The 18,995-nt window shown below is 35.0% G+C and overlaps 1 long non-coding RNA gene and 1 pseudogene across 3 annotated transcripts in view; both read right to left on the reverse strand.

The window, feature by feature from the left end:
- Positions 1-2,904: 2,904 nt before the first annotated feature.
- LOC139355302 (mitochondrial import inner membrane translocase subunit Tim17-B pseudogene) lies at positions 2,905-3,529 on the reverse strand (annotated as a pseudogene).
- Positions 3,530-12,958: 9,429 nt separating this feature from the next.
- The window catches only part of LOC105481467 (uncharacterized), a 197,956-nt gene continuing 191,919 nt past the window's right edge, over positions 12,959-18,995 (reverse strand). For all 3 annotated transcript variants that reach the window (XR_011608597.1, XR_011608596.1, XR_011608595.1), the window contains one exon: positions 12,959-13,087. This is a non-coding gene — a long non-coding RNA (uncharacterized lncRNA). The remainder of the gene's footprint in view (positions 13,088-18,995) is intronic.

Genomic DNA, 18,995 nt, shown 5'->3' on the forward strand with positions numbered 1-18,995 from the left:
GTCCCCATGATTCAATTACCTCCCACTGGGTTCCTCCCACAACACATGGAAATTGAGGGAGTTACAATTCAAGATGAGATTTGGGTGGGGACACAGCCAAAAAATATCAGTCATGTTATATAATTATTTTCATATATTGTTGTCAACTTGCCATCAATTGGTGGTTTGTTGTTTGTTTGTTTGTTTTTAGAGATGGAGTCTCATTCTGTTGTACAGGCTGGAGTGCAGTGGCACAATCTCAGCTCACTGCAAAAACTGAGTGTTTTTTTAAATTGAGTTTGACATCTTCCTGGTTCTTGTCATGATAAGTGATTTTTTTATTAAAACTCAGACATTTTTGTATTGTGCTGTGAAACTCTGGATTTTACTTAAAACTTCTGTTTTAACAGTATTTCTCTTCTCTGGTAGGGGATAGAGGGCACCACCCTATTACTGCTATTTGGAGGTAGAAGTTGAGGATTCCTCACTTGACCTCTATTGACATTTGAGTGATGGGAATAGGGAGGCTCCTTCCTTTTTACTGCAGGGCTACTGTTGGCTATTTTTTTCTCAGGTGATCCCTACTGACAATGTAGTGGGTGCAGGTTCTCTATAGCTGAGTGATGGTGAAAGTCCTGACTTTGCATTAGACCTCCTAAGACACCATTTAAGCTGAGAGGAAAAAGTGAACCTCCTTATAGCCTCTTGGGGTAGAAGACCACATTCTCCCTATTTGGTCTTCCCTGATAACACCACAGTGAGGTTTTGGAGGCAACTTGTTAGATCCTTTTGTGGGGGGATATCTAGGTCTAGTAGTCCTTACATAGGATGGGTGAGAATGGGGCAACACCTTACTTTCTGTTTTGTTTGGCTGGAATAGAGAGGTTATTGTCAAGAAGTTTTTTTTCTTGCCATGCTTCTCCTTTCCTTATACTTTGGCTAGAGAACAAGCTTTCTTTTCTAATTTCTTTTTCAGTCAGTAGTCATTTTGGGTTTTTATCTTCAGCGCTCAGGCTGGGATACATGAAACAGAAACAAAAATACTCAGACAACTCAATATCACCTTGTTTCTCTTGTCCAGAGGTCCCTAACTTTACTAAATTTTTTCTTCATCTTCAGAGTCTTTTCATACTTGTTTTATACATAATGTCTAATGTTTAAAATTATTCTTAATAGGAGGACCATGGGAAGAGAGATATATTACATTGAAAAAACCCTAACTTAAAAATTTAATAAACTTTATAATTCATTTTTTTTCTGATTCTCACAATGTTGATCTTTGCTTTCATCTGTCCTCTGTGAACCCTGAAAATCTGAGACAGTTCTCAGTTAATTTAGAAAGTTTATTCTGCCAAGGTTGAGGATGTACACCAGTGACACAGTTCAGGAGGTCCTGACCACAAGTACCCAAGGTGGTCAGAGCACAGCTTCATTTTACATATTTTAGGGAGACATGAGACACCAATCAACATATGTAAAATGAACACTGGTTCAGTCTAAAAAGGTGGAACAATTCCATGCAAAAGCGGGACAACTAAAAGTGGAGAGGGGGCTTTGAGCTCACAGGTAAATGAGAGACAAATTGTTGCATTCTTTTGAGTTTCTGATTAGCCTTTCCAAAGGAGGCAATCACATATGCATTTATCTCAGTGAGCAGAGGGATGACTTTGAACAGAACGGGAGGCAGGTTTTCTCTAAGCAGTTTCCAGCTTGAATTTTCCCTTTAGCGTAGTGATTTTAGGGACCCAAGATATTTTCCTTTCACACCTCCCAAAGGCTTTCTTTCTTCTACCTAATGGGATCATAAGGTAGAAATTTTCATCCTGGGGCAAATTTATCACATTATCTAACCACCATAAAGTTTTATGACTTCTATCAGAAACTCTTCAATTACTGGGTAGCATGACCACCGTGAATATTGAAAGACTAAGGTGGAGAGAGAAACTTACTAATTCTCCAGTTAGAACCATACTTTCTTACCAAACTAGCTCTCATAAAAGTGTGTCAAGCGGGAAAAGTTACACATGGTGATAATGGTGACACATGTCTGCATCAAGCAGCTACAGAAAAAAAAAAAAATCTCTTGTCCTAGCTCACTTGGATTTATGACTCTATTAAATTTAATTTTTTTGCCTATTTTACTTTGATATTCTGGCAAAGGTTTGCTGTTTTCTGAAAGCAAACATTTAAAATTTCAGTTACTAGGGATCTCTATATAAAGATTTCTTAAATAGCTCCATTTAAAATTTATAAAATTTTACTTGAGTTGAAAACACAAATTTGAGATCAAGTAATGTAAAGATTTCATTAACTATATGTAGACTAGTCACTCTCAAAATGATTGATTTGAATTTGCAAAAAGAAACTACTTAACCTGCATCTTGGCAAATAGTTTTGGTTTATTTACCTTGTTTCACTTTATTTATTTTTCTTTCTCATTGTTCCTTGTTTCCTGTTTGAATACTGCTCATCTCTTTTCTTATTTTAACTTTTATTTTATGTCATTCCAAATATTCTTTATTATCTACTTTTTATTACAAAACAGGAAAGAGTTTTAATGTAAAATATAAATAATCAAACATGCCAGTAGAGTTCCCTTTCAATACAGTGACCTCAAACTCTAGAGGTAAATATTTAATGTTGTTAATTTTATCTAATTTTTAGTCACCTTTCCATGTAAACATGAATCCATATACATATAGACATATTGTGTGCAAAGAGTTGTATGTATTTTCCAAATGCAATCATACTTTTTTGGCATTTAAAATGGGCTTCAAATACACATCAGAGTGCCACACAAAGGAGCTGGGGTGAGAACTTGATACATAGGAGTGTGGGGCTGGGGTGCCCTGAGAGAGAAAACGGGGACCCATCTGTCAGGGCAGCTGGGGAGCCCCACCCCCAGCCTGGGACTAGGGAGCAGAGTAGAAGCCCTCTCTGGAGGGTCCCAGGGCTAAATGGGAGCCAACCCTCCCTTTGAGGTAGATTCTTGGGGAGAAAACTGAGAAGCAGCTCCCACGGTGGCAATGGCTTCCTCAGTGGTATTAATATATGGGATAGCCTGGGGCCTGGGTAACGTCCTTAGGGGGCAGTTGGCTTGGGTCCTCCAGGAATGAGGGAGCATTTTGGAACTGCTGGGCTGTGTAGCGAGTGAGGAGGATGCCAACACCCTCAATGAGGGCCAACAGGATGTCCCCCATCATTGCTGAGGCCACCATGGCCAGTGGGCCACTGCAGGCAGTCAGCACAGCCCCATCAATACTCCACTGGTGATAGATTTCCAGGGATCCTCCTTGCCCTGAAGCTGTACCAGGCCACAGTCCATGGTGGAGAACAAGACCCCCAACACTGCAAAGCTACCTCCAATCTGGGAGACTTGGATCCTCACAGTGTTGGCACTACCTCTCAACTGGTGCCGAATTCCAACAGGGGCATTGCAGAAACCCTTGATGGCCTGGAAGACTCCACCACTGATGACACCCACAGTGAAGACTCCACCACAATCATCCACAATTCGCCATGGGCAAGGCTCCCAGGTGTACTCCTCCATGGCACTGGATGACCACAATTGTATTTTTTATGTTACAACTATTTTTTTTACACAGCGATAAAATATGCTTAGTTCATATTAAGCAAAAAAATAATTTACTTTCTATATAAAGTATTTGGGCTACTAAACTTATTTAGCAGATCATCTACTGATGAAATTTTTAGATACTTCTCCTGTTTAACATTTTATTATTACAAATAGCATAGATATATATATATACAGATATCTATATGCATACTTTTTGCCTGCTGTACTTGCTACATGAATCCAAACCTTTATCCAGTCTAGAAAAAGATACCACTAATTCTGTGGTTATATAATATGTAACATAAAATTTTCTAAGTTTTCTGTGAGTATTAAATGAGTATTAACGAGATCATGTATGACAGTAATGACTTTATTCATTTATGGAGAAATTATATATTTAAAGATAAGCATGTGCTAGGCATTCTTCTAGCTATTGTTGATATAGCAGTGAGCAAAACTGACTTAAAAGCCCTTTCCTCATGGAGCTTACATTTTAATGAGGACAACCAGATCATAATATAAATAAATAGTATAGCATGTGGGAGGTTGATGAATACAGAAGAGAAAAATTAGGCCGGGTGCAGTGGCTCACGCCTGTAATCCCAGCCCTTTGGGGGCCGAGGCGAGTGGATCACCTGAGGTTGGGAGTTTGAGACCAGCCTGACCAACATGGAGAAACACCATCTCTACTAAAAGTACAAAAATTAGCCAGGCATGGTGGTGCATGCCTGTAATCCCAGCTACTCGGGAGGCTGAGGCAGGAGAATTGCTTGAACCTGAGAGGTGGAGGTTGAGGTGAGCCAAGATGGCGCCATTGACCTCCAGCCTGGGCAACAAGAGCAAAACTCCATCTCACACAAAAAAAAATTTAAAAGAAAGAAAAGAAAAATTAAATCTGAGTACATAAAATAAAAAACGTCCATGCAGGAGAATGTAATTTAAAATAGGGTTGTTATGATAGCCCTTACAAAGAATATACATCTAAACAAACAGGTGAATAAGATGAAGAAGCAAGTTATGTGACTTTGCCTAGAATGATACCAGACAAAAGAAAATGTTATTTCAACAGTCCTGAACTGGGAATATCACTTATTTGTTCAAGAAACATTGAAGCCATCGGTGTGACTAGAGTAAAGAAAGCAAAAGTTGAAAATGAGAAAGAAATAAAGTAAGAAACTTATCAAGCTGGTTAGGGATGACATTAGTGGTAAAAATACTTTGAAGTATTCCAGCAGGATTCCTTGCTAAATTAGATGTGAGTATAAAACAAATAAAGTAGTCAGGGATGGTTTCAACATTTTTGGTCTTAACGCCTAGGAAGATTAAGTTGACATCAATTGAGATTGAGAAGAGTTTGCTGGAGGAACAGATTTGGGTGGAAAAGGTAGGAATTCACTTTTGGACATATTAAATTTGAATGGTCCGTTATTTACATTAAAATATTATTATTATTTATGTAAAAAGGATAGTTGTTGGGTTGTCACTGGAGCCATCTATATATGATATTTTGCCTCTTAATACTGGATAAATAAGTGAGTATAGACAGAAGTTTCAATAACTGCACCAGAGAAACTCCAAATAAATGGATTGCAAAGGTGAGTACCCAGAAAAGGAGGTTGTGAAGGAGTAAAAGTGAAGAAATTATTTCAAAAAGAAAGAAATGGTATATTCACCAACAACTGCAGTCTAGCTTCTTTCCCCATCATTCAATTGAAAATATTCTCACCAAGATCCCTAATGAGTTCCTGTCGCTACATCCAATATACACATTTCAGTACTTTCTTAATTCAATTTTCAGCAGCATAGAACAATGTTAACCACTTCCCCCTTTTTAACATGCCCTTCCTTTTGTTTTTGAGAACCTATCTCATGGTGCAAGAGTAGAATTGTCTGCAAATGTCTTCAGGTGGTTACTGTGAGTTTCCTAGAAAATGGGCCAGCAGAATTGGGCAGAGGATAGAGAACTGGCTGCTTTCTTTTTGGCAATGGGAGGGAACGTCTTCACATTCAGCTTTGCATTGGAGCAGTCAGTTCCTTTCTTAAGAGAAGGAGACTTCAGCTTCCCATTGGTCCCAAAGTCTCTAGATGAGAGAGAGCTGGTATTCCTAGACAAATTCTGTAAAAAGCTAGCATCCCAAGTCAAAAAGCCTGGCATAACCCACTTACCCATTCCTGCTTTATTATTTTGCTTAAAAAAATAGCAAAGTATGCGTTTTGTTTTCCAACGGAGCCAAACTCATATTTTAAGACAACAGGAGGATCAGAGAAAACTTGCCTTTTCTATCAACCTAAGTTACTTTCCTTCATCCCTGATCCATACTATGCAATATTATGAAGTTATCCTGAATCCTGGTATATGACAAATGGATTTTCTCTGACCTTTCTGGCTACTTTGTATATTTTTATAAAATTTTCTTTAATTTTGATATTTTAAGGACCCTGTTTTAGTTTATTTTGACTCCACCCAAGTTTTCACGTGTGTCTGTCTACAGATTATACAATCTCTATATAACTCCAGCTCAGTTGTGTCTGAGCTCTAGCTAAAAATCCTACTTCAATCGAATGTCTCATGAACCATGAAATCATATATCAAAACTTAACACATCATCTCTACTCGAAGTGTGTTTTTACTTCTATGTTCCTATTGTCAGTGAATAGCATTTCCCCCAGTCCCTAGTTCAAGTCAGAGGTGGAGTGTTTTTCCACAATCTTTTCTCTCTTTATTCAGCGCAATTAACAAATTGCCAAATATTTTCTCTTAAATGTATTTGAAAGTATTTATTTTCTTTATAGAAACTATTAGTTGCCTAGTACACACTACAGTAATTTTTAAATAGACTATTTTAGAGCTTTTTACAATTACAACAAAATTAAGTAGATGGTACAGGGAGTTCCATATATCCCCACATATGCACAGCCTCCCACACTATTGACATCCCACATCCCAGCATGTACATTTTTGTTACAATGAATGAACCTATATTGACGCATCATCATCACTCAAAGTCCATAGTTTACACTAATGTCTATTCTTTTTTGTTTTTTGAGACAGTCTCACTTTGTTGCTCAGGCTAGAGTGCAGTGGCATGATCTGGGCTCACTGCAACCTCTGCCTTCCAGGTTCAAGCGATTCTCCTGCCTCAGCCTCCTGAGCAGATGGGACTATGGGCACATGCAACCACACTTGGCTAATTTTTGTATTTTTTAGTAGAGACGTGGTTTCGCTACGTTGGCCAGGCGGGTCTTGAACTCCTGACCTCAAATGATCCATCCATCTCGCCGTCCCAAAGTGCTGGGATTACAGGAGTGAGCCAACACACCTGGCCTAGTGTCTATTCTTGATGTACATTCTACAAGTCTTTTGAAATGTATAATGACATGTCTCTGCCTTTATAGTATCACACAGAAGGGTTTAATTCCCTAAAATAATCTGTGCTCTACCTATTCATTCATTTCTCCCTCCTCACTCCTGGAAACTACTGTTCTTTTACTGTATTCATAATTTTGTCTTTTCTAACATGTCATATAATTGGAATCATAATCATACAGTAATTATTTTCAAATTGGCTTCTTTCACTCAATAATGTACATTTAAGCCTCTTCTATATCTTTTCATGAATTGATACATCATTTATTTTTAGCACTGAATAATATTGCATTGTCTGCATGTACCACCATTTATTTATCCATTCACCTACAAAAGGACACCTTGGTTGCTTCAAATTTGGGCAATTAAAAATAAAGATGCTATAAACATCAATGTGCAGGGTTTTGTGTGAGTAAAATTTTTCAGCTCCGTAATGTTTTCACCAGATTACTGCATCATCCTCTTAAATATTTATATGATGGCTCCCTTGTATTCACTCACACAAGCCTTCAGCCAGTTATAGACCTCAAATATGAAATCTGATCATATAACTGCTGTTTCAATGATGATCTTTTCTTCAGCATAGGGACCAAATCTCTCCACATCATTCCTCTAATCTTCTGGATCTGGTTTCTGAATATCTCACCATTCTTATCTTCTAACCAATTTTAGAATGTATATTTGAGCCATTCTGAACTACTTCCACTGTGTCATGCCTTACTGTCTTCTAGACCAGAGGTCTCCAACCTTTGGCACCAGGGACCAGTTTCTTGGAAGACAATTTTTCCATGGACCAAGGGAGGCAAGTGGTTTTGGGATGATTCAAGCACATTACATTTATTGTGTACCTTATTTCTATTATTATTACGTTGTAATATATAATGAAATAATTATAAACTTACCATAATGTAGAGTCAGTGGGACCTCTCAGCTTGTTTTCCTGCAACTAGACAGTTTCTTCTGGGGATTATGGGAGACAGTTATAGATTATTAGTCATGAGATTCTCATAAGGAGCATGCAACCTAGATCCCTCACATGCAGAGTTCACAATAGGGTTTGTGATCCAATGAGAATCTAATGCCACTGCTGATCTGACAGGAGGAGGAACTCAAGTGGTAATGCAAGTGATGGGGAATGGCTGTGAATACAGATGAAGCTTTGCTGGCTTGTTGCTCACATCCTGCCGTGTGGCCCAGTTTCTAAAAGGCAACGTACTGGTACCCAGTCCATGACACATGGGTTAGAAACCCCTCCTCTACTTTGTACAGGATATGTTATTTGTCTGTATCATTCTCTCGACTTTATTACTGCCTAATTTCTGCTAGTCATTCAGGAATCAGTTTTGGCAGCCATTTATCCAGGAAGACTTCCATGAATCTTTAAGACAGAATTAGATGCTACTTAAATGTGTTTTATAGCTTTCATTCTTCCCTGCCCCATCATAGTTTATAGTATGCAATGTTAAATTATCCAGTTTACATATCTTCTTTATTGCATTGTAAGGTGTTTGAAAGAAGGAAACAGTTCTGTCTTGTTCACTTTTTCCCAGTACTTGACAAAGAGTAGGCATTCAGTAAATATTTGTCAAATGAACAGGTAACTAAAGATCCCTGCCCCTCTCACAAATCAAAGAGTAGAAATATATACTGATGGCTGGCTGCTAGTACCAACTTTCATCAGATAAACCCAAGATCTTGCACAATCTTCACTACTACAATAATTTCAACATGTTTCAAAGGATGTTCATAAATGACCAAGAGCCATCTGCAATAGTACAATATATTTTCAACATCGACCACAAAATTAAACTCTTAAGTTTTTCTAGGTTACTGTGTTGCCCCTTTATTAAAACATATCCGTTTATTAAAACAACAGCAGAAGTGGAAAATAAATTCTTCAGCTTGATATGGTTTGGCTGTGTCCCCACCCAAATCTCATCTTGAATTGTAGCTCCCATAATCCCTATATGTCATGGGAGGAAGCCAGTGGGAGGTAACTGAATCATGAGGGTGGGTTTTCTTGTGCTGTCCTTGTGATAGTGAATAAGTCTCTGGAGATCTGATGGTTTTATAAAGGGCTGTTCCCCTGCACATGCTGTCTTGCCTGCTGCCATGTAAGATGTGCCTTTGCTCTTCTTCACTTTCCACCATGATTGTGAGGCTTTCCCAGCCATTTGGAACTCTGAGTCCATTAAACCTCTTTTTCTTTATAAGTGACCCAGTCTGGGGGTATTTACTCATAGCAGTATGAAAATGGACTAATACACAGCTATTATAACTAATTCTGTTTTCTTATCCTTTGTCTTATCTTTGGAAGTAAAGGATCTTTAATATTACAAGTCAAAGTGATTTTCACATTCTGACTGCAACTCCCTTGAATCCATATCTTTCAAGGGATTTTGGGCAAATTTATTCCCACTGTTGACCAGCTTAAATAAAAGGTTTATATCATTTAAAGTCATGATTTTCCTATATCATGATGATCTAGGATAAAGAGTAGAATGTATATATTTCTGCTTTCATTAACCAATTACATTTTATTTTTCACAATTTACTATTAAGTCAGTGTATTTATTAGATCTCTTTTGGTTGAAAGTGGCAGAAATCTTATAAAACTAGCTTACACAAAGATTAAATGCATTGCTTAAAATAACTGGGAAGTCAAAGGGATGTCACTGGCTTTACAAATTACTGAGCCAGAGATCCAAATGATAAAATTATAGCAATGGGCCATTCTCTTTCTTTCTATCTCTGTAGTTCTCTTTCTTGACTGCTTTACACATGTTTACTTTCATCTCTTAAACTGCTATTCTCTGTTTCACTTTGTTTTTAGACATGTTTTTGTCTCATGGACATATTCTGCCCATGAGAGGGAAAAAAAAAAAAAAAAGATGACTCTCAGAAGTGACAGACTGTGTGGTTCTCATATACCAGAGAAAGAGACCTTTCTCTCAGCCATACTATAGCAAATTGCAAAAAGAATTTCTAATGACTTATTGCTATGGTTAGATGTCTGATGATCAGCCAGGCTGGAGTCTCATGCTTTTCTCAGTGGCCCAAGTTGATGTTCTACCAGGTAGACATTATCATTGTTTCAACAGACCCACCTAATTAAAAGACAGGAAATTTGCCAACATGAAAAGAGGCGCTGGGACACAAGAAGGAAATGAACCTACTGTGGCATTTTTTCTCACCAAATTCATATTTCACAAAACTTAATAATTTTATATTTACATAAGGTATCCATTTCTCTTAATTCACATAAGGTATCCATTTCTCTTAATTCACTATACATGTCTGAGAACTTATTTTTTAAAAATGCTATAAAACATTTGAGTAACTGCATATAAAGACTGACATTAAAGTTTTCAGAATTGTATGCGTATCCATATGCATTGGCATTAAAGTTTTCAGAATTGTATGTATATCCATATGCATGTATGCAAATATGTGTGTATATCCGTATGCAGTGACATTAAAGTTTTCAGAATTGTATGTATATCCATATGCAATTTCTTGTGCTGAAATATTATATTGTTATTATCATGAGTTTATTGCCAATTTAGTAGTAACAACTATTGATAGGACATGATAAAGCAGAATTACATTCTAGTTTTCAAGGTGCTAAATTGTCATATTTTTAGAAATAAAATTTAAATAAATAGACCCTTCAGTCTAACTTGTCCTGTCCACTTAATTTTTTAAAAATATAATCACCAGCATTTTACATCGAGTAGGAAATATACACTAAATATACACCCTCCCATCTATTTATATTAATAGCACAACCTCCATAGAATTACAATTTCTAATACCTCAGATATTAATTAATTTATTCAATATACATTTCTCAGCAGTTTCATATGGGTTAGCATACTGCTAAAGATACAAGTAAACTGCATGCCCAATTAAACTATTCCAATCATTCAGAAACGCAAGCTAAAGGCATTTAATATTTTCAAAATGTTTTTGAATCTAGTCAACATATGTTTTCTATGCTACACCATGAAGAAAACCGATAGGCCTTGCTTTCAGTTCACTCCCTCCATTAAGTCAATCAGTTGGATAACATAATATCATTAAAAGTGAGAAACCCCAAATCCAATCCATAAACCCAGAAAAGCCTCAGGTGTTGACAGATTTCCCATCTATTCTTATAAAACCTGATTGTGGCAATTATCTCTGACATCAGAGTCTTTTCAGAATTTTGTAAGACCAGAATTATGTCTCAAGACATGAAAACTCCCTTGATCCCCTAATCCTTAAAAAGATGACAAGGTAAGGAACAATTGGGGGATTTTCATCCTCTTTTACTCTCCTGAATAGAGAGTACAAGATTGTTTCCAAGGTTTTAGCTATGTGCCTCAATGATATCATTCCTGCCCTCACATACTAAGATTAGGAAGGATTCACCCTGGGTAGCTCTGAGAAGATAATACCTGAAAAATATTTCCATGTAATCCATCAGTAATATCTCTCCAAAATCATCATACTGATAAATCAGGAACTGTTTTTTAAAAGAAATAAATAAACTTAATAAAGAGCCATTAGGTGATCTTGTCCACACCATTAGGTTGATCTGCTCATAGAAAATATTTAAATCTCTAATTCGCTTATTATGCTTCAATGCTCATCTTACTTCCAGCCAAATTACCACAGCTCTTCTGCCATCTGGTCATCATTCAACTGTTGTTTTTCTGATGTCAAGAAAATTTTAAACACATAGGAAGAAGACCCTAAGGGGTTTTTGAATGGCTTATGTTTTTGCTAAACTCAGATTTCCCAGTTAAAAAGGGGGGGCTGGACAGAAAAAGGCCTGAGATTTGGAATGCTGACTGCTACAATCTCTTCAATCATGAATCTAAATTATTATCATTTTAAGCTGCAGTTTGGGTTATGTACACACTAATACCTATATTATGAGTGAGGTTTACTAAGTCTATCCAGCAACAAAATATCTAGTATTCATTCACATAATTATTATTTTATTCAGTAACCAATTATGTACTGGGAGAAAAGCAGTAAGCATGAATCTATGTGTTAGGCCATTCTTGCATTGCTCTAAGGAAATACCTGAAGCTGGGTAATTTACAAAGAAAAGAGATTTAATTAGCTCGTGGTTCTGCAGACTGTAGAGGAAGTATGGTGCTAGCATCTCCTCAGCTTCTTGGAAGGACTCAGAGAGCTTTTACTCATGGCAGAAGGGTAAGTGGGAGCAGCAGGTCACATGGCCAGAGCAGGAGCAAGAGAGAACAAGAAAAGTGCCACACCATTTCAAAAACCAGATCTTGGGAGAGCTCCTTATTTGAGGAGAGCCAAGCCATGAGGGATCCATCCCATGACCCAAACAGCTCCCATGAGGCCCCTCCCCCAGCACTGAAGATTACCTCCCAACATGAGATTTGGAAGGGATATCCAAAATAAATCAATCTGCATAGGTAATAGAAAGATTGCGCCATTGTGGAAGTTAGTTTTCTTTCTTTCTTTTTTCTTTTTACAGTGACAAATACACTATTTGCTAAGTAATGTACCATAAGATATTGAAGAATAATTACAGAGGATTCAAGAGACAGAAATAGACTTGAAAAATAAGAAAGAAATATAGCCCCTACTCAATTTTTGGGTATCAGTTGTCAGCATAGTTCTTTCTGCATTGAAATCTGTATCAGTTTGCTAGGGCTGTCATAACGAAATAGCTCAAAGAGGGTGGCTTAAACAATAGAAATTTGTTTCACAGTACTAGGGGCCAGAAATCCAAAATTAAAGTGTTTGCTGGGTTGATGCCTTCTGAAGTCTGTGAGAAAGAATCGGCTGTCTCCCCTAGCTTCTGGTGGTTTGCTGACAATTTTTGGTGTTCTTCAACTTGTAGAGACATTGCCTGACATTTGCCTTGCTGTTCACACAGCAGCCTCCCTGTGTGTGTGTCTGTGTCCAAGTTTCCCATTTTTGTAAGGACAACATTGATATTAGAGTGTTAAGGGCCCACTCAACTCCAGTATGACGGTCTTAAATAATTACATCTGCGATAACCTGATTTCCAAACAAGATTATATTCTGAGGTAGTGAGGGCAAAGGCTTCAACACAGGAATTTTTCAGGGAACAGAATCCCACTGTGGTATGCTGTTATGTTATGGCAGCCATGGAGAAGATAATTTTTCTTGGCCTAAGAAAGCAAAAATGATGTTTTTGTGTTAACTATATGCACTTAAAATTTTAAAATTGTGTTATCAAAACACAACTTAAGTGCTCTCACACCAAGAATTGCCAACTGCCAAAAACAATGACGGTTTTCAATTCTCATGACACTCAACTTCTTTGCTTCTCTGTGGCAGCTGATATCCTACTTTTTGAAACTCTTTCTTCAAGGTTATGATAATAATAACCTTTCTCTCATTGCTCTGTCCCTTATTTTGCTTAGTCCTAACTGTAAACTTTTTTCTTTTACATCTCTGAAACATGTGCAAATAGACTTTTTTAAATACATGCAATCATTATTTTCTTTAATTCTGTTGACTCCAACACTTTGATAACTAGGCAAACTTCATTTCTGCATTCCAAACCAACATTTCTGATTTCTTAATACCGAAAATCAGAGTCAAAAGGGAACTTAAAATTATCTCCCCTGATACCCTCTTCCTACTCCCAACTCCAAAAAAATCTACTCTACCATACAATTTTTTCTGTTGGTTTTAATGACACTCGCATTCTCTATGCCTTTCATATCTGAAATATCAAATATTTTTATTTCTTATTCTCTATACCTAATTAGTTGTCAAGTAAAGCAAATTCTATCATCATAATATATTTCATATTCATACACTTGGTACTAGTCACAATGTCACCATTTTAATTGAAAGCATTATTATTTTTACATTTTACTAAAATAACTTCTTACCGAGTCTGCTTACTTTCTAATATTATCTATTATTCCTATAGTAAGCTCAAAATCAAGTTCCTAAAGCAAGATTAAATCATTTTTGTTCAAAAAATAGCCAATGACTTCTGAATTTAGATTCCTCTTCTTTTTTTTTTTGTTTTTAGATGGAGTTTCGCTCTTGTCCCCCAGGCTGGAGTGCACTGGTGCAATCCCGGCTCACTGCAAACTTCTCCTCTCCTACTGGGTTCAAGCAATTCTCCTTCCTCAGTCTCCCAAGTAGCTGGGATTATTCTAATTAATATTAGTATAATATATTATTATGTTACATATATTGTAATATATAGTTATGATATATTAATATTTTATATTAATGATATCAGCTACATTATGTGGACATTATTTGCCTGGTATTTATCTAATTTTCACTATAATTCTATGAGTAGAATTAGTGTGTGTTTACATTTTAAAGATGATTAGAGAAGATAATTAATTTCCTCAAAGTTCTGTAGTTATTCCTGCATTTAAAAATGTTTGATGAGTACTTCCTTGGTGCTGGCACTTCTGAATTAATAATGAAATTTCAATGATGAAAAAAACACAAATGTTTTCCTTGTTTTCATGGAGTTTATCGTTTACTTGGGGAAACAGATTTGAAACTAGTATACCAAAATTAAATAAAATGATTCCATATTTGTGTAAGATCTAGGACTGAAAGCAAAGAAAATTATGAGAAAAAGCATAATGTTGGTAGGGATATGGAAAATACCTGAGGGTGGACAAGAAATTACTCCAAAGAGGAAATATATAGTATAGAACCTAAAAGGTGAAAAGTAGCATGCCATGTGAACTTTAGAGACAAAAAATATTCAGTACAAAGGGAGTGTATGCAACCTCTCTCATGTACACATTTCCTGATATAAGATAGTATTTGATGTCATAGGAAATGGAAGATTAATATGGCTGGAGCATAGTAAAAATAGTCAGAGAAATAACACTGGATTTAAAGATAGAGCTAAATTGCGCAGGGCTTGTGGTCAATGACATTTTGTTAGGATATGGTCAAAACTAAGAACGTATGCTAAATATAAAGGGAAGTCACTAAAGGGTTTAAAGACAGGTCTTGAAATAATTCAATAAAGGTATGGAGGATATGATTTCTATTGTTTGGAGGATGGATTTGGAGATGAGAAAGAGTAAGACTGAAAGCTGAGTAGTGGATTGTAGATATTATGGGAGCGTGAATTACAGTGATGAGTCATTCACTGCAGGCTAGCACTCGGGCATGCATATATATATATATATTCCTTTAATTTTGAATATTTAATATGAAGCACTTATTCAAAATTAGAACGGCATAGGAAAAGTAAGTTAATCCTTTTTATAATAGCATTAGTGGTAGCTAGACCATGATTTATCAAAAGCAGCACACAGGATTAATGTTGCTTCCTCAGAGTCCACAGTCATCTCTCTTCAGCCTGGGCTCTGGCATCTATTTTAGCAGCATATTTGAGCACACGAACTCAATATACATCTAATTTTTACCTTTGCTTCTCTGATTTCAAAGGTTTATTTGCATGCCTAATTTTTGATATTAAATTATTTTCCTGATTGAATTATGACTAAATCAGAGATAACAGCAGGTGATAAGTTTTGAACATATTTTATATATTTTATTATATGTAAAAATAAACAGTTAATTTTTAATTTTAATAGATTTATGGTATGAGAAAAAAGAGAGAAAAGGAAGACAGCTAACATATTTGCATTAGCAATCTAATAGATGAATTACTTATGTAACAAAGTGAAGATGACTTGTGGAAATAGGCTTGACAAAAGTAGAGGAGAAAATGGTTAAACATTCATTTTTTCTTAAAGATATTCAACCTAAGGTGTAAAATAAGTGATTGAACAACCAGGCATTGAAGAAGACAAGATAACATGAGTGAATATGCCAGAAAGCACAAAAATAGAATTAGCCTTACAGGAACCCCAGACTATAAATCAACTATGTTTATTGTGTTCAACAAAACAAAATTCAAGCTTGATAATGTTAGCAGAAAATAGGAAAGTATAAAATTAACATAGTTAATTTAAGAAAAGGAAAAATTCTACACCTGAAAAAAATAGAAAAGCTAAAATTAACAATTAATTGTAGCATGTCAAAGAGAGAATTAAAATGTTTGTAAATAAGTGAAAAGAAAAAACGGAAACTCCAAGGAGAAAGAATATGTGACAGATAATAGAAGGTATAGTATATTTAGACAAAATTTCAAAAGAATAGGAAAAAGAGAAAAGTGTAGAAACAGTAGCTAAAGGGATGTTTAAATAATTATCCAAAACTAATAAAAGACACCAATCCACTGTTTTGAGAGCACTGTGTTAACTTTTTAAAATTTATACTTGAATAGCAAACTTAAAAAAAAAAACAGAAAAAATATAAATGCATCCAGAGAAAAAAGATAACATTGAAATAGTAAAGGACTAATATCTGATTTCTTAACGGCTACAATGGATTCATTAGACCCTGTAAAGATATCTTTAAGATACTGAATAAATGAACTGCCAATTTAGAATATTATACTGAGCAAAACTTATTCTTAAAAAAAAAAGGGAATGGGGGTGTTTTTCACACAAATAACTATATTTACTGTCAGCAAGGCAATAAAATAATATATAATATAAAATATTTAAATATATTTAAACATATTATATAGAGAACATATAATACATAAATATATTTCATGTTATGTATATGTGTGTAAAACTTTTATGTTTTTATTAAGAAATGATGCGGATTAGGATTGGGACCTTGAATAAAGATGAGGGCCTCCTTTGTCAGGGTTAATACTGGGACCAGCAATTGTATAATGATAAAATGTATTATGAGTCAGCTTCCCAAATGGGAATCTTGAGAAAATGATTTTCATGATAAATGGTTAGAAAAAGAATAGACAAAAATATCAAATATGTTAGCAACAAAAATATCAAAGATGTTAGCAACAAAAAAAAATTGGTGTGTATGGAAAAGTGAACCAAATTAAAAGGGAAATGTTCATATTTTCAAGAAAAAACAGAGTGTTTGCCAAATAGAGCATTTGCTGGGTTATATCATATAGAACACAATTTAAAGGACTGAAATTACATAGATCATGTTCACTGGCCACATTAAATTTACACTACAGATTAATAAGTAAAAGACAAATGGAAACTTCTTAAATATTTGGAAATTAAGAATATAAGCTAAATAATCCATGGGCTAAAATAAATGAAAATGAAAATATTTTGAACTAAATTTAGTAACAATGTGGTATATAAAAAGAGCTTGTGAAACACAATTGAAGATGTGCTTATAAAGAAATCTATAGCCTTCAATATATTAGAAAATGTTTTAATAACTTTAAAATTAAATTTGTAAGCATCTTTTAAGAGTTATAAATAGAATTGCATTCTAAGCAAAAATAAATAAGATGGATGGAAGTAGTAAACAGAAGTCAATATATTAATAAATATGAAAAACCTGATAAATAAAATTAATAGTTTATTTATTTAAAGACTATTAAACCTGACACATTCCTGTCAAGATTGATCAAAACTAAAAGAGAGAAACAAGAAAAGAATGAGGAATATATAATATCACAGATAGAAAAGGAAGTATTAATACATACAATGTAGATATTAAATAGATAATGAGAGTTTTATGACTATTTATTAAAAGAATTTAAAATTTTAGATAACACATCCACTTTTCTGGGCAAAAACATTTAAAGAAGACATCTCTGAATGGTTATAGAACAAAACATAAAATAAAATGAATGAATAATGTATAATCTTCTGTTGATGTAAACTGTAGACCTGCTTGATTTACCAGTGAATTCTTCCAAACTTTTAGTGACTAATTCATACCAAAGTAGCATAAACTCTTATACAGAATTTTATGAGAAAGAAGAAACACTTTCAAACTAATTTTATGAGTCCAGGATAATCTCGATACCAAAACCTGACAAAGACATTAAGAAAAAGAAAATGATCACGGTAATCTCTCCGATGACTACAATATTAGCATAGCAACTCAATGACGTATTTTAAAAAGCTAATGTATTGTGACAAAGTTGAATTTATTCCAGGAATGCAAGGTTGGCTTAACAGTTTAAAAATAGAATAATTTGCCATATTAGTAATAAGTATTTATAGCAAAGTAATTATAATGTAAAACCTCATTAATCTGATCAATTATTTCTACAAAAATTCTGTAACAAATATTTTACTGTTTGCCAGTTATCAGTTTTATATATGCCAATTATCACTTTTAATATTTTACTGATGGTCTTACTTTATAAGTCAACAATAAATGACCAAACGGTTATTAGATTAGATAGGTAGATAGGTAAATGATACAAGAAATTGAAGAAGAAAACAAAAATAAAACTGTATTTTAGGGAAGAACATACCAAAAGACACATATTTATTTTAAAGTAAGGAAACAATTCAAAATTAGCACAAAAATGTGAACTATTCAACAGTCTTTATCTATCACTTCATCATTTGTAAATGAGTAATGTTAGGTCTCATATTATAGAAGAAAATATATTCCATATGGATTATTTAAGTTTAAAAAAGTTATAACTGTTATGAAGAAAATGTAATTAAATACCATTTTGAGAAGATTATTCATGTAAAGTGATGATTTCTGCCTTATTTATGATGATTAAAAGAGAAAACAGTCTAAATACCCCAAAGGAGTGAATGTAATATTTTCATACAATACCTTTTGAGATGCAGAATACATTTTTGAAATGTATTAAATGCCAAGTGAAGATATTATAAATGAAATGCAGAAATGTATGTGTACATATCATATACATATCATATATATGTACATAGCTTTAAGGATATCTCAGTATTTTTTTTTCTTTTTTTTTTTCTTGAGACGGACTCTCGTTCTGTTGCCCAGGCTAGAGTGCAGTGGCCAGATCTTAGCTCACTGCAAGCTCCACCTCCCGGGTTCACGCCATTCTCCTGCCTCAGCCTCCCGAGTAGCTGGGACTACAGGCGCCCACCACCTCGCCCGGCTAATTTTTTGTATTTTTAGTAGAGATGGCATTTCACCATGTTAGCCAGGATGGTCTCGATCTCCTGACCTCGTGATCCGCCCTTCTCAGCCTCCCAAAGTGCTGGGATTACAGGCTTGAGCCAC

Source organism: Macaca nemestrina, chromosome 10 (genome assembly GCF_043159975.1).
Source record: "Macaca nemestrina isolate mMacNem1 chromosome 10, mMacNem.hap1, whole genome shotgun sequence".
NCBI classification, from domain to species: domain Eukaryota; kingdom Metazoa; phylum Chordata; class Mammalia; order Primates; family Cercopithecidae; genus Macaca; species Macaca nemestrina.